The sequence below is a fragment of the Anomaloglossus baeobatrachus genome, chromosome 6 (genome assembly GCF_048569485.1).
Source record: "Anomaloglossus baeobatrachus isolate aAnoBae1 chromosome 6, aAnoBae1.hap1, whole genome shotgun sequence".
NCBI lineage: Eukaryota > Metazoa > Chordata > Amphibia > Anura > Aromobatidae > Anomaloglossus > Anomaloglossus baeobatrachus.
The window spans coordinates 307,039,515-307,055,846 of NC_134358.1; positions in this window are offsets into that span (position 1 = coordinate 307,039,515).

Genomic DNA, 16,332 nt, shown 5'->3' on the forward strand with positions numbered 1-16,332 from the left:
ATCATGCGTCACAGGTCCCTTTAAGTGTTACAAATAAAAAGCACAGTGAGAATGAGTTTTCTGTAAATCACTTCTGATTTGCTGGAGCTGTAAAGGGTACTTTACACGCTGCGATATCGGTACCGATATCGCTAGCGAGTGTACTCGCCCCCGTCGGTTGTGCGTCACGGGCAAATCGCTGCCCGTGGCGCACAACATCGCTAACACCCGTCACACGGACTTACCTTCCCTACGACGTCGCTCTGGCCGGCGATCTGCCTCCTTTCTAAGGGGGCGGTTCGTGTGGCGTCACAGCGACGTCACACGGCAGCCGTCCAATAGCAGAGGAGGGGCGGAGATGAGCGGCTGGAACATGCCGCCCATCTGCTTCCTTCCTCATTGCTAGTGGAACGCAGGTAAGGAGATGTTTGTCGTTCCTGCGGTGTCACACACAGCGATGTGTGCTGCTGCAGAAACGACGAACAACATTGTACCTGCTGGAGCAACGATATTTTGAAAAGGAGCGACATGTCAACGAGCAACGATTTTTGACGTTTTTGCGCTCGTTGATCGTCGCTTCTAGGTGTCGCACACTGCGATGTCGCTAACTACGTGACCCCGACGATATATCGTTAGCGATGTCGCAGCGTGTAAAGCACCCTTAAGGCTGCTTTTTTTTTCTGGCAAGGAAATACACAGCATCAAATACTCATTGTGGGAACTTAACCTTAGGGCTCTTTCAGACATCCGTTCATCACGGTCTGTGCACAGACCAGAATGCACGGACTGGCTGTGGCTCTCCCAACCAGAATGTGACAGCCTCATAAAAATATGTGAAGCTGTCACGCTGTGGTCAGGAGAGCTTGTGCCAGTCCAAGCATTCTGGTCTGTTCATCACTAACAAACTTTCCTTCTCCAGCATCAACTAAACTTGGCTCAGCCCCTCTGACATCCTCTCCAACTGCACTTTCATATGATGGGTTCCTTCTCTCTCCCACTCCAGCAACAAGTATGGTAGAAGATTTTGTTTTCTCATTCTAGATAACTGCCCCTTTACCCCAATTCTTCTGCAACCTTCCCTTACTCTGCCTTTCTTTGGAGGTGCACTCTGTCTGCATCTACTCCCCATCCAACCTCCAACTGACGGTCATTTTCCGCCACCCCATGGCCAGCCACCACCGTTTTTGACCACTTCACCATCTGGCTACTTAATTTACTTTTTGCTGACATCCCCACTATCATGATGGGTGACATTAACATCCCTACTGACACTTCCCACTCAACTGTCTCTAAGCTCCTAACACTCTTCTTCCTTTGGCCTCACACAATGGTCATCCGCAGCCACCCACATAGATGGCCATACACTGGACCTCATCTTCACCTACCTATTCCCTATCTAGCCTCTCAAACTCACCTCTACACTCCGTCTGTCCACAACCTATTTACATTCTCTTCCCTCTCTTTCCAAGTGCACACTCCCCAGCCCACAAAATTGCACATCCTTGCAGAAATCTCAAGCACCTTAATTTACACTCACTCCTTCCTCTGGCATAGTAACAGGAACTGCAGAAAAGAAAAGCGCAATAGGGTCTTAACCGATAAAAACACGTGTGTAAAAGTAAAGTCCACTCACCTATAGCAGTTTGGCCAGTCAGAACCCCTATAATAGCCAAAAAGATGCTTAGCTGCAGCTCCCCGAGGTAGGCAATTCAGGTATTGCAGCATGATGCAGATGCTGCAGCTTTATATACCACAATGGCCGCAGCTCTTGTATTGGCCACCCCCTGACACATTCAGGCAACCCTGGCACATGAGCCTGACTAAAGAACTGAGGCAGGGTTAGAGAGTGGAGATGGGAGAGATCCCATTCCTATGAGCACTTCATCACATACAAATAGTCCCTCACTAATTTTAAGTCCACACTCATTGCTGCAAAACAAACCTACCTTTCATCTCTCATTTCCTCCATCTCACAACTCAAAACAGCTATTTAACACTTTCAATTCTCTTGTCCATCCCCCAGCACCTCCTCCCCCCTCTCCTCTCATCTACCTACCTGTGCACTTGACCTGCTCCAATCCCACCTCATTCCCAACCTCACCACAGTCATCATCACAACCCTATCCCACGTCTTCAACTTATCACTAACAATTAGTGTCTTCCCCACATGCTCTAAACATGCCTTGATCACACCCATCCTCAAAAAGCCCTGCCTTGACCCATCCTCCTGTTTCTAGCTATCGCCCTATATCACTTCTCCCCTATGCCTCAAAACTACTAGAACAGCATGTTCATCTTGAACTGTCCTCACACCTCTCCTCCTGCTCCCTCTTTGTCTGGTTACAATATGGCTTCCAATTGCATTATTCAACTGAAACTGCCCTCACTAAAATCACCAATGACCTACTAACTGACAAAGCCAAGTGACACTAATCTGTCATCCTCCTTCTGGACCTATCCTCCACCTTCGACATAGTGGATCATTCCTTCCTACTACAGACTTGGTATCACAGACTTGGCCATATCTTGGATCTCCTCATACTTCACATACTGGACATTTAGTGTCTCCCACTTACACACTACCTCTTCATCTTGCCCCCTGTTGGTGTCCCCCAAACATCAGTTTTTGGACCCCTGCTCTTCTCCATCTACACCTTTTGGCCTGGCACAGCTCATAGAGTCCCACAGCTTTCAGTATCATCTCTGTGCTGATGACACAAAGATCTACCTCTCTGGACTGGATATAACTGCTTGATTTCTACAACTTAACATGGACAAAAGAGAATTCATCATCTTTCGCCACAGATCTATACATCAAAGTCAATGGCTGCTCACTCTCACAAATGCCTCAGGGTAATTATTGACTCTGTTCTCTCCATCAAGCCACATATCCAAGCCCTTAACCCTTCTGCCAACTCCAACTCAAAAATATTTCCCTGATCCACACATTCCTTAATCAAGAGTCTGCAAAAATACCAGTGCGTGCCCTACTGTTTTTCCCTGAAAATAAGACAGGGACTTATATTTTGCCCCGCAAAATGCGCTGGGGCTTATGTTTAGGGGATGTCTTATTTTTTTCTTTTCTATGAACAACAATCCACATTTATTCTTGCACCCAAAAAAAAATATCAACATTTATTTAAATATACCGTATTTTTCGGACCATAAGACTTTTTGGGGGGGTGTCGAATAGTCTGAATGTAGGGCATGGCTGCGGGAAATGAGAGTGCTGCGGTGGCGCGGGTCATTGGGGGCACGAGCAGGCTGTAGCAGCGCCTACCGTGACTACGTGGGCCTGCTCATTTCATATGCACGCCCATCATGTCTCAGCGCTGAAGCCGGCGCTGAGAGGTGGGTGGGATGATGGGCGGGGGATGCACGCATACTAAACAGCCAGCCCGCATGATCACCCCTGGCAACTACAGCCTGGAGTGATAATGTGCGGCTATATTCACTGCCCCCCCACGCATCATCATCAGTGCGGGGCGCAGTGAAACAGTATACTCCCCGGCCACAATCCCTGCAGCATCGCTCGTCGTCCTGTCTGCCGGCCGCGGCTGTGTATGGAAACTAGCGGTGCGCACAGCGATGACGTCATCGATGTGCGCACGTATCCACACATAGCCGCGGCCGGCACAGACAGGAGGACGAGCGATGCTGCAGGTATCGTGGACGGCTCCACACAGTTCAGCGGCGCTGCTGCTGGCACAGACGGGAGGAGGAGCGATGCTGCGTGGAGCGAGAAAAGGCGAGTATGAAAGTTTATTTTTTTTGTGTGCCACAGGATGCGGCCATACACCAGGATGGGGTATATAGCAGGATGCGGCCATACACTAGGATGGGGTACATAGCAGGATGTGGCCATATGCCAGGATGGGGTATATAGCAGGATGGGAGCACATACCAGGATGGCAGTATATAGCAGGATGGGGGCTATACCAGGATGAGGGACATATATATACAAGGCAGGAGGATCATTACCTTAGTAGAGAATTTGGGGACATTACCCCCATAACAGTCTCAGCAGCAGATCCTCGCCCCATAACAGTGTGTCATAACCACATTTTTTGTTTAAAATATTATTTTCCTATTTTCCGTCTCTAAAACCAGGATGCGTCTTATGGTCCAGTGCGTCTTATAGTCCGAAAAATACGGTAATCATATCATCACAATCTGGAACATCAATATAACCATACAAACCCTGTGTGTAACACGTGTATCTATCTATCTCTTATCCATCCATCCACACCCACACACACACCCCAGCCTGTCTTCTCTTCAGCTTTAGATTCCTGCAATGACCTTTGGTCACATGATCTGATGTCAGAAAGTTCTTGGAGGACTGTTATCATACGTATATAAACCCTGGGGGCCCTAGGAGGATGGGGGCCCTGTGAAATTTATCAATGTGCTCTCCCATCTCCCCAATGCCAATCCTGCATACCAGACGGTCTGCTGTTTAGGTCTTTTACACTCCTGCAATTAAAAGACAATTTCTCACATGACTGAATTCATGGAGGGTCCTTAAACAATCTGAATCACTGAATACAATTGCTGGGTCCCTTAAGCCTGCTTTTACAAGTTGCAATTTCGCATACGATTTCGTATGCGATTTGCAACGCCCCCATCGTATGTGTGGCACGTTCAATTTGTTGAACGTGCCGCACATACGAGTAACCCCCGTCACATGTACTTACCCGTCCATACAACCTCGCTGTGGGCGGCGAACGTCCACTTCCTGGAGTGGGAGGGACGTTCGGCGTGACAGCAACGTCACACGGCAGCCGGCCAATAGAAGCGGAGGGGCGGAGCTAAGCGGGACGTAAACATCCCGCCCACCTCCTTCTTTCTGCATTGTGGGCCGGGAGCCGCAGGACGCTGGTAAGATCTGTTCATCGTTCCCGGGGTGTCACACACTTTAATGTGTGCTACCCCGGGTACGATGAACAATCTAACGTGCAATTCTAAAGACAGGTACGATGTGTATGCGATGAACGTTTTAACGTTCAATCGCACGTACCTGTCACACACTGCAATGTACTTACAATGCCGGATGTGCGTCACTTACGACGTGACCCCGCCGACACATTGTAAGATACATTGCAGCGTGTAAAGCGGGCTTTAGAGTGATAAATTGTGAAGTTTGAGTTCCCCAAACGTCAGTCCTGACTGTATCTAGGGCTTATTTTTGGAGAAGGGCTTATATTTCAAGCACACTGCAGAAATCCTGTAAAATCATGCTAGGGCTTATTTTTGGGGTAGGTTTTATTTTCGGAGAAACACGGTATTTATCTCCCGCCTTGACTATTGCAAGCTCCTGCCCTGTAGCTTCCTTTCTAGCACTCTCAATCTCTAATGTATCCTAAACTCAGCTGCCCAACTAATCAACCTGTCTCCTAGCTATTACCCAGCCTCTTTTCTCTAGCAATCTGTTCATTGGCTTCCCATTGCCCAAAGATTCAAGTTCAAAACCCTAACCATGACATACAAAGCCATCCGCAAACTGTCTCCTCCATACATCTGTGACCTAGTCTCTGGTATATATTTGCACTCAACCTCCGATCCTCACAAGATCTCCTCAACGCTCATCTTATCTGCTCTTCCCACAATCGTGTACAAGATTTCTCCCATGCATCCTCCATACTGTAGAACTCTCTACCCCAACATATGAGACACTCGTCCATCGTGTAAACCTTCAAAAGGAACCTGAAAACCTACCTCTTCTGACAAGCCGCAGTCCATTGTACCACCGAATGACCAGCTTTGCCCTCACCTACTGTTTCCTCACCCATCCCTTGTATTGTTCATGATTATTGTACTTTTTTTTATCATCTATACCCCTTTTCACATGTAAAGCACCATGGAATAGGAATAAGTGGTGCTAGAATAATTAATAAATAATAACACGGTTGTAATTGTGACAGGATTGTAAGTGGGATGAAGTGTAAAATTCCACAACTATAAGACCGATATGGTACTAGTATTCTGAAAGCTCCAATTCTCCATGGCTTTTAGGACAAGGATGCAAGTGGAAATATTATAACTTAGGTTGCCTAAGAGTATTCAGACCAGAGCACTACAAACCTCCTTTAAAGATTGACTGTTTGAACCTAAAGATTGTACCCTTGTACTGATGCCAAACCAACATGACAATTTTGCTAACTATACACTAACCCTATTATGATAAACTGGGACAGGTACAACAATCAATTCAACAATTCTCTACAGTCAGCTCAATCTACACCAGATTATTCTTATGGTCTGCTTGGATTTGTAGTCCCTAATCTGAAATATAATTACTAATTTGATGTAGAGTCTCTGTTGTACATCTGATATTACACTGACGGTTGCAATTTTTTTTCAACAAATTCTGTACAAATCTGTTATATTTGACATGCTCCATCAGACGACAGATGTACAGAGGTATTCTCCCATAGGAGCAGCATTTATAGGAGAAAATATATTTGTACATCTGGCACTTGAGGGAGTTTGTTCTGTAGCACAGAGGCTGCACAGCTCTGTTCTAAATTCTCATTGAGACCAAAACAAATAATGAAGTAAGCTACTTTATAAAAATATTTCCTAAAAAACCATAAACTATGTTGGCACAAATCTATAATTGTCGTATTTTACCCCAGCAATTTAGGAGAAGGTTTCTTGTGGCTCCTCTGAACAAGAATTCAATGAGCAAAATGTCCTGTACCTGAGCATGTGCTACAAACAACCAGTTACGATTCACTTTTTGGCTGCCATGTTCAGCCCTTCCACCCATGGACTTCATGATGAAAACCACACCAAAAATGCATGCATTTTTCTGCCACAAGGTGCAGATTTGATACAAAAAATGAATGCAGGATGAAGACTATCCATCACCTCCTCTTCTTCAGGCCGCCCACATTGAAAAGACAAAAAACTGGTGTTGGTAGTTCCCTCTGTAGCGCAGCAAGCAACTCCTGTTCAAGCGCATGGGCCGGTCGCAAAACATTCGGTGAGGTGGCAATTGAAAGGCAGAGCACTGCCAGACTGGTAGCAGTGGTAGGTGACTAACTAATATGGGCTTGGATGCGGCATACCTTGTCAAGCAACTCTGGTAACTGTGGGTATGATTTCAGAAACGACTGTACAACTAGGTTAAGCACGTGGACCAGGCATGGAATGTGGTCCACCTTGCCAAGCTTCAGAGCAGCCAAAAGGTTACGCCCATTATCACACACTAAGTTCAGCGGCAAGAGCAACCAATCGGTCTGGTCTTTTAGACCCTTCAAAAGCTAAGCTGCGGTATGTGGTTTATCACCTAAAGAGATGAGTTTCAGCAAAGCCTGTTGTCGCCTCGCTGAAGCAGTGCTTCCATTTTGTGACTGATGGGGAGGGTAGTTCAGCTGAGGAGGAGGAAGAGGCTGTACAGGAACTGGCATACAAAGAAAGGGAAACCCTGATGGAAGTTTGGCCTGCTATTCTATGTATCAGAAGCACGTGTGGAGTCCCAGGGTCCAACTCTGTCCTGATCTCCACCAGGTTCAAATAGTGTGCCATCAGAGAAATGTCCACGTGTCTGTGGTTAAGTGGACCTTCCCAGTAACTTTGTTGGTCAGAGCACAGATGTTGTTATTGGACATTGGTTGTTATTGGTGCTTGTGTAAAGTGGAGACAGCACACGGGGAGAAAAAGTGGCAGCTGGGGACTGAGTACTGAGGGACGGCCACCACCAAGAGGTTACAGAAAAACTCAGTCTCCACAAGCTGAAATGGCAACATTTCCAGGGCAGGCAGCCTGGCAATGTGGCTGCTTAGTGTTTGGGTAGGTGGCTGAGTATTTCTGCTTCCATTTCAAAGTCTGGGGTAGAGACAACTGAACGCTGCACTGGGACAAAGAAGTGGACGTGGTTGCTGATGTTAGTTGTGTATGTGCAGCAACAGGCTCAAGGAGGAGGCATCCGCACCTTTTCCCTGGCCAGAGGATTGGGAAGCACGTAGCCCAGGGGAAGTGACAGTGGTTTCACCCTCAGACACTGGTTTTCTACCCAAATATTCCAACCACCTAGTGGGGTACTTGGCTGACATATGCTTGAACATGCTGAGGTGCTTTGGTTGCTATTGCTCTTGACTCTGCTCAACTTGGTATGGCAGATGCTGCAAATAAGTGTCATTTTGTCTTTCACTAAAAAATAACCAGACTAGGGAACACTGCACTCTTGGCCTATGATCTGGTTGTGTGGGTGTGCACTGAGGAACAGCCTTCTCCCTCTAGTCAACACACTGCTGTTTCATGCTTGCCATACTGATGACTCCCCCCTCAGCCCTCCTGTGCTCAATACTATCATGCGTGCCACCTTTTCAGGTAAGGTCAATGGCTTCATCATCCACCACCTCATCTTCCACTTCCTCAATCTGATCCTCCTCCTGAGTTGCACTCTTAATCTGACCTGATGGTAACTGTTTCTCATCATCATCCACCTCTTCAGACAGTAATTGCCGATCCTCACCATCAGCTTCATCTTACCGCGGATGAAGAAATATTTGGGAATCATCGCACATGACCTCTTGAAACGTGCACAGTGAGAGGCCAGTAGCAGCCATCAATGGAAAGGTAAAGAGTTCCTCAGAGTGTTCAAGTGTGAGGTGACTTGTCTCCTGGAACTCATCATGGTGGGAAGGAGGATCAGGGTGAGGATTATGTAGTCCAGCCTCTTGGCTAGTGAGACTAGACCGTATGGAAGACAAGGTAGTGCTGTTAAACAGATTGGAAGCATTCTCTGCCATCCAGCCCATAACCTGCTTGCACTCTTCTGGCTTCAACAGTGGGGTACCACGTACCCCAACAATTTGGGACAGGAACCTAGACCGAGATGAAGTTTGGGGTTCTCCTACTGAAGCAGGCACAGTTGGCCCTGTCAGACGGCCAAGACCACTGCGTCCACCAACATCAGCACCATGTCCACATCCCCATCCCTTAATGCGGGACTTGCGCAGTTTTTATTAGGTAAGCAAAATCTGATTAGAAAATAGAAAGTACTGGAATTATCCCTTTCAGGGACTGGTCAATTCATCTTGCAGCAGATAGCAGCAATTTTAGAATTCTCCCTTTTAAAATAGCGTTTTGTTTGAGACAGCATCAGGTAATGTAACACAATCAATCCTGCCTAAATGGATTTTTTTTTAACCCACTTCAGACCTTACTGGATTAAATTGTATAAGCTGTACCAAGGGACGCTATTAGCGTTTTAACAACCTTCCCTTTTAAATAGCATTTACGTGGGGGCAGCACCAGGTAATTGAACACAATCAAGCCTGCCTAAATGGATTTTTGAACCACACTGCCAACCTTAACAGATTAAATTCTAGAAGCAGTACCAAGGAATGCAATTAGCGATTTCACAACTCTACCTTTTAAATGGCGTTTACGTGGGGGCAGCACAAGGTAATTGAATGCAATTTGCCACCCCAGCGACAGCCGACGGGCTGCTCGGACCCGGATCCGCAGTGACTCAAGGGGTCTCCGGACCCGAGGCGGGGTCACGCGGCCTCTCGAGATAAAAAGGGGGGTTGTTTTGGATAGTGTTCGTTACGACACCCACGGTGTGTGGTAACATGAGGGACCACCACTGCCGGTTTGGGGAGCCCAGGGACGCTGGTGTGTGGCAGCTGAAGTTGTTAACCCCTCCGTGGGCAGGGGAGTGGTGTCCCGGGGCCCGGTGATAGATGGCGCGGGGAACCTGTCGGGTGCAAGGAAGGGGGGTAACGTGTACTCGCACAGTCCAAAGTCACTGACGCTGACAACAGGTAAACCAAACTCTTGAGCACTCTGTGGTCCTTGTACGGGCATGCTGGGTCTGTTTCCTTTTGGTGTTGCCTGTTGACCTGAAGCCTTGTCCCTTGGCACTGTGTGTCCTACGTGTGGATCCCTTACACTTGAAGCGTTTTGGGTCTCGCTCACCTGCGTGGCTAGCAGGGTGAGCTTGCTCTCAGGGTTCACGCTTGGGATTTTCTGGACGGTTGTGGAAGTCCTATCCCCCTCGTTGCGCTAGTACCCCGATTCTGGAGCGGGTGGGGAACGGTTCCTGAAGATTCCGTTCCCGTCGGGTGAATTACTGGGCTGCGTGAAGCTACTTCCCAGCCTAGGGTCCGCGTACCCCGTCGTGCCCTGGTCCCTGCCCGGTTGTAGCACAAGGCAGCCAGCCTGCTCTCTGTAGCAGCACCGTGCTCCCTGTCACTACCCCCTGCGACCGGTGTTCCAGCTCCTTCTGGCCAGGCCAACGTCTGGCACCTGGGACGTGTACAGGAGCCCAGGTCCACAGTGTGACCTGGACTGTCATCCCTGTCTCTCCTTCCACCTCCACTCTCCAACTCATTAGCTGCACTGACACTTCTGCCATCCTTCTACCAGCCCTCATCTGGGTGGCCCTATTCCCCTCAGGCTGTCCAATGGGTGTTTGGTGGGTGTGGTACAGAGTGTTCCTCAGGATTTGTGTACACCTGTTGGTAGCAACACCAAAGTGACAGGACCCGTAACCAAGGAGGAGCGGATACCATGCAAAAGGGCAGATTGCACGGAACCCTTGTGACGACCTGATAGGCCAGGGCGTCACATTCCCCCTTGGTTAAATGGTTATTTATTTTAAGGAAAGAAAAAGGGTTAACAAAATGTTTATTTTTTTAACTGGTTCATCCCGCACAGGGGAGGTGCATTTTTAAACCGTTTGCCACAGGGGATGCCACCGGTTTTGTTGGTAGCGGGGACCCAACCTTCCACATTGCGGTACCTCCCTGCGACAGTCTAGTCCCAATGTCCCGGGTCCCAATAACCCCCCCACCCAAACAACCTGGTTCCCCTGGAAACCTAGATGGATCCTTGGGCTGGGTTAAGGTTTCGGGGTATGCCACACGACTACAATGGCACAACGGGTGCAGTTTTTTTTACAAGGCACAAGTTTGTGTTGGTCACGCCAGTCCTGTGACCGTGGTCCATTTTTAATCAACTATAAAATGTAGGAGTCCTTATAAAACCATACCTAAAAGTCCTGTACCGTAGTACAACTGGTGCAAATTTAGAGAAAATCAGGTTACTTTCCCATGCAATTAGTGTTTCATTGGTTCTCTCATTTTCTAACATTTTCTATATGAAAAATAACAAACTGTGGAAAATAGCAAACGGAAAACACAAATACCTAACATTTTTACGGTACCATATTTTTCTACTAATAATATATGGTCGGTCCCGTAGCCATGCCTCCTTTTGCCTGCGTGCTACTTCTGCGGACACGCACCCTTCTTCAAACATGACATGTTTGGTCACTTCCAGGGCATACCAGCCCGTCTCCCCGCAGTGTCGGGTGTAAGTAATCATTTCTTCTGCCTCTAGGTTGCGGCCAGGATGCTTCCAAGGAAGGTCTGGGGATACGTCCCGCCGGGACACAAATACCCCTGCTGTGAGATCTACTTCACGAATGAAACCCCATCCCTGCTCGGGGTCAAAGCGATCCACCAGACCGCGGCACCGTGGCCCTCCAACACGTGAAGCAGCGCTCCTCACCTGCTCCTTCTCTGCTCTGTTACGAGCGGCCAGCTCCTGCCGCCGCTGTTTCCTGGTAGAAATTTCCTGCTGCAATTCTTGGCTGTGCCGCTCCCAGTAGGGGGCATCGGCATCCGGCTTCAGCTCCTCCACTGGCTCCGGCTTGAACTGGACTCGTGCGGCCCCAACAGCCATCGGGATACCTCGCGGTGGTGGGACCGGTGGACTGGAAGGTCCCACCTCCGCTGCTGTAGAGAAGACAACCGACTGCTCCACAGCCGGTGTAGCAGGGCCCGGGTGCTCCGGCTTTAGGGACGGGCCCGGTGATGCGGCCGGGTCTGATCTGGCCGGGCTCCGGGGAACCGCTGACGTGACCGGGATGGTGATGGACCTTGGAGCTGTTGCCGAAGCTTCATAAAAACAGACTGCAGGTTCCGCTGCCGGGATGGATAGCGGCAGCTCGGCGTCTGCTGAGGACGGGGCAGGTGACTGTGGAGTGGTTGCCACAAGCGGGGGCAGACCGGATCCCTCAGCCGCCATGGCCGGATTAGCATAATCAATAGGGACTGGGTAACTGCTCACCCCTCCTTCACGTGGGACTCGATCTCATGGGCTCGCACCGCCACTGCCAGACTCCTCATCTCTTCCCTCCAGTGGTTTAATATGAACAGGAACTGCGTCCGCATTCTCCTGCACAGCTGCTCGGTCTCTTCTTTGATCCAGGCCATGGTCCTGGGAACAGCACGTTCTGGTCACCAGCTCCGCTCTGCCATCTTGCCTCTGCGTCGCCCAGGAACAGTATGGCAGAGTCCTGGCGTCCCTGCTTATCTTCCGCTTTTTTTACATTCGGGTACGCCCCCTCGGTTTTCTCCCAGCACTCTTTCGCGCGCTGTGGCCCTCTGGGAACTTACGGTTCCTGTTTCAGGCTGAGGACGAAGGGCGGGGCTTCGGCTTCACGCCCTTTTGCAAGAAGATGGCGTTTTTGGCTCTAAAATAGCGGAAAAATGGCGGGCATCGCAGAAAAAGAGATTTTGGATCGCGACTTTCACTTTTCAAGGCGCACGTCACCTAGGTTAGTGGGTCTTGCTCACATTCTGTTCGTGACGCCAAGTTTTTTGAGGGTGTGCCACCCCCGCCATAGCCGACGGGCTGCTCGGATCCAGATCCACAGTGGCTCGAGGGGACGCTGGTGCGTGGCAGCTGAAGTTGTTAACCCCTCCGTGGCAGAGGAGTGGTGTCCCTGGGTTCGGTGATGGATGGCGTGGGGAACCCGTCAGGTGCAAGGTGGATAACATATACTCACACAGTCCAAAGTCACTGACACTGACACCAGGTAAACCAAACTCTTGAGCACTCTGTGGTCCTTGTACGGGCACGCTGGGTCCGTGTCCTCTTGGTGTTGCCTGTTGACCTGAAACCTTTTCCCTTGGCACTGTGTGTCCTACGTGTGGATCCCTTACACTTGAAGTGTTTCGGGTCCTGCTCACCTGCGTGGCTAGCAGGGTGAGCTTGCTCTCATGGTTCACGCTTGGGATTTTCTGGACGGTTGTGGGAAGTCCTATCCCCCTCGTTGCACTAGTACCCCGATTCTGAAGTGGGTTGGGAACGGTTCCTGAAGATTCTGTTTCTGTCAGGTGAATTACTGGGCTGCGTGAAGCTACTTCCCAGCCTAGGGTCCGCGTACCCCGTCATGCCCTGGTCCCTGTCCGGTTGCTCTCTGTAGCAGCACCGTGCTCCCTGTCACTACCCTCTTCGACTGGTGTTCCAGCTCCTTCTGGGCCAGGCCAACGTCTGGCACCTGGGACGGGCACAGGAGCCCAGCTCCACAGCGTGACCTGAACTGTCACCGCTGTCTCTCCTTCCACCTCCACTCTCCAACTCACTAACTGCACTGACACTTTTGCCCTCCTTCTACCAGCCTTCCATCTGGGTGGCCCTATTCCCCTCAGGCTGCCCAATGGGTGTTTGGTGGGTGTGGAGCAGAGTGTTCCTCAGGATTTGTGTACACCTGTTGGTAGCAACACCAAAGTGACAGGACCCGTAACCAATGAAGAGTGGGTGCCATGCAGAAGGGTAGATTGCACGGCACACTTGTGACGACCTGATAGGTAAGGGCGTCACAAATTAACCCTGCCTAAAAACCTTTTTAAACATACTGGACCCTTATCAGATATATCATCCTGCACTAACAATAAAATAATCTCTTTAAAATGGCAAAATCATTGTAGCAGCAATAGGTAATTTAACCCCTTAACGACCATGGGCAGTAATATTACATCCCTGCGGTCATAGTGTTAATCCCCACCTGCTGCTGTGCGCTGCAGGTGGGGATTCGCGCATATGTCAGCTGATTTGTACAGCTGACATGTGTACCTTGCTGATACGAGTGGAATCGCTATCCTCCCGCGCCTGTTAACCCCTTAAATGGCGCTGTCAAGATATGACAGCGCCATTTTAATAGCAATTGCGGTAATCTCATACTCACAGGCTGCCACCGGAGTCACGTGACATGATCACGAGGATCCGATGGTTGTCATGGTACCACAAGGGTCATGTGATAACTCCTGTAGGTCACATGACTCAGGTCCTTTAACCAGCAGCTGAGTACTGCAGGATTCAAGAGCAGAGCATTTCTCCCGGTCTGAGCGGTGCTGCTTTGACCAGGAGAAATGAATGAGCGATCAGACAGCTGATCCTTATAGCCCCCTAGGCGGACTAGTAAAATAAAAAAAAAGTTTAAAAAAAGTTTTGAAAAATTAAAAAAAATAAAAAAAACTTAAAAGTTCAAATCACCTCCCATTCACCCCATTGAAAATTAACGGGTTAAAAAAATAAAAAAATACACACATTTGGTACCACCGCATTCAGAAATGATCGATCTATCAAAATACAAACTCAATTAATCTGATTGGTAAACGGTGTAGCGGTAAAAAAAAATTCCAAACACCAAAATTACATTTTTTGGCCGCTACAAATTTTGCGTAAAATGCAATAACAGGTGATCAAAATGTAGCATTGGCGCACAAATGGTACCGTTAAAAATGTCAGCCTGAGACACAAAAAATAAGCCATCACTGAGACATAAATCTTGTGAAATGAAAATGCTATGGGTCAAACTTCTGATTTTTTTTTAACCCCTTAGATAAAAGTAAATGACTCGCCCATCCAGGGCTATGGGACACCCGGTGCCGGGCCAGACTAGTCCGGGAGTCGTCAGTGGTGGCGGGGCCCGACTCCGTGGCCCTGGTGGGTGTCAATTAAATATGGCTGGTGAATAAAGTTTATGGTTGTCGTGACGCCACCTGTAGTTTGCGGCTATTAAGCCGCCGCTGCTGTATGAGGCCTCCGGGGCTGGTGGTATGGCAGCTCGGATGGTCTTGCTCCCCACAGGTGGAGCGGTGCCCCGGGGCAACAGTTGGTGCTAGTAAGTGTCTATGCAGGCGTCAATAACTGAGACAACACCAGAGGGTGCAATTCCAAGGTCTTTACTCACATTTCCTGGGCTGCAGCACACTGGTGCCTCTGGGCGGCTGGAACCCACTGTCAGGGACCTCCGCCAATCCTGGGTAGATCTTGGAATGAAAGCCGGTACCCTCTTCTAAAGTGTCTCTGTCTTCAGCTGTCTCCTTAAGCCTTGCCCTTGTTGGATGAACCTGGCTCGGCCTCCACTACAGCCTCCGGGCCGGGGGCTCACCTGTCGGTTATTTACCCCCTTTCTGAAGGTTCTGCTGTGGGCTGTGGCCCGGGGAGTTTGCAACTTTCCCTGGGCCTTGGTTTTTACTGGTGGAGATGATTTTTCACTCCTTCGGTTTCTAGGGACCGTCCCCTGTTGCAGCTTGATCCCTCCACCGAATGACTTTGTGGAACAGGCCACCAGCTCAAAAGCTATCTGTGGCCCTGGAAACCCTTCTCTCCCTCTGCTTGGTGTCACCTGGACCCTCTGAGTCCCAGGTTCTTCACCAGGAAGCGTCACTTTCTTCTCTTAGCTCCTCTCTGACTAGAGCTTTCTTTCTGCTTCTCCTTCTCGTCTGCCTCCCGCAGACCTCCTCCTCCTTCCTCCCTCTCCTACTTCAACTCTCTACACTTGACCTTCCTTTCTCTGTCTGCTCTCGGGTAGCTCCTCCCACCTCCCCAGTTGCCATGATCTACCCTATAGGAGCAGGGATGGGTCTTACGGCCCCTCCCAGAATGCAGCATGGGAGGGTTGCTGCCACTGTCCCTAGTCCCAGTGTGTACTTAACAATGGGTGTAGTGTAGATTTGTCTGAGTACCGGCGTTCACTCCTTTCCTTACCCAGAATGGGGTGCAATGTTCCTGTGGCGACGGAAGCCTCAGGGGCGCCACACTCCCCCACAGCGAATCCCAGCACATCCTCGGGCTGAAAAACAACAGAAAATTGTGGAAGGAATTGCAAAATTTTTGTTATGCATAACTGTAAAACTGTAGAACTTTTCTTCCCTTTATGGGAGGCACAGATACTTTAACGTTGCAAACATTCTTATAAAGAAAAAAAACTCTAAGTGTGCACTTCCAGTCCATTGCACGGTTTGGCACTTCTACCACAATTCTGCTAGGGGGCACAACAGGTGCAACTAATTACATTTCGATCTTCTGACCACACATAGTCCAGTGGCCTGGTAACACAGGACACATATACATTCACCGGGGACCACATTCCAGTCCGGTGGCCCAGTAACATATAAACAAGAAAGGGGGGGTGACATCTTCAAAAAGTACAAGGGGCAGTAAGGCAGGAAAGGGTGTCGTCTTCAAAAAGAACATTAGGGCGATACAAAAGGGACGTCTTCACAAAGGGATGAGGGGCAGACAGGGACTATGTACAGT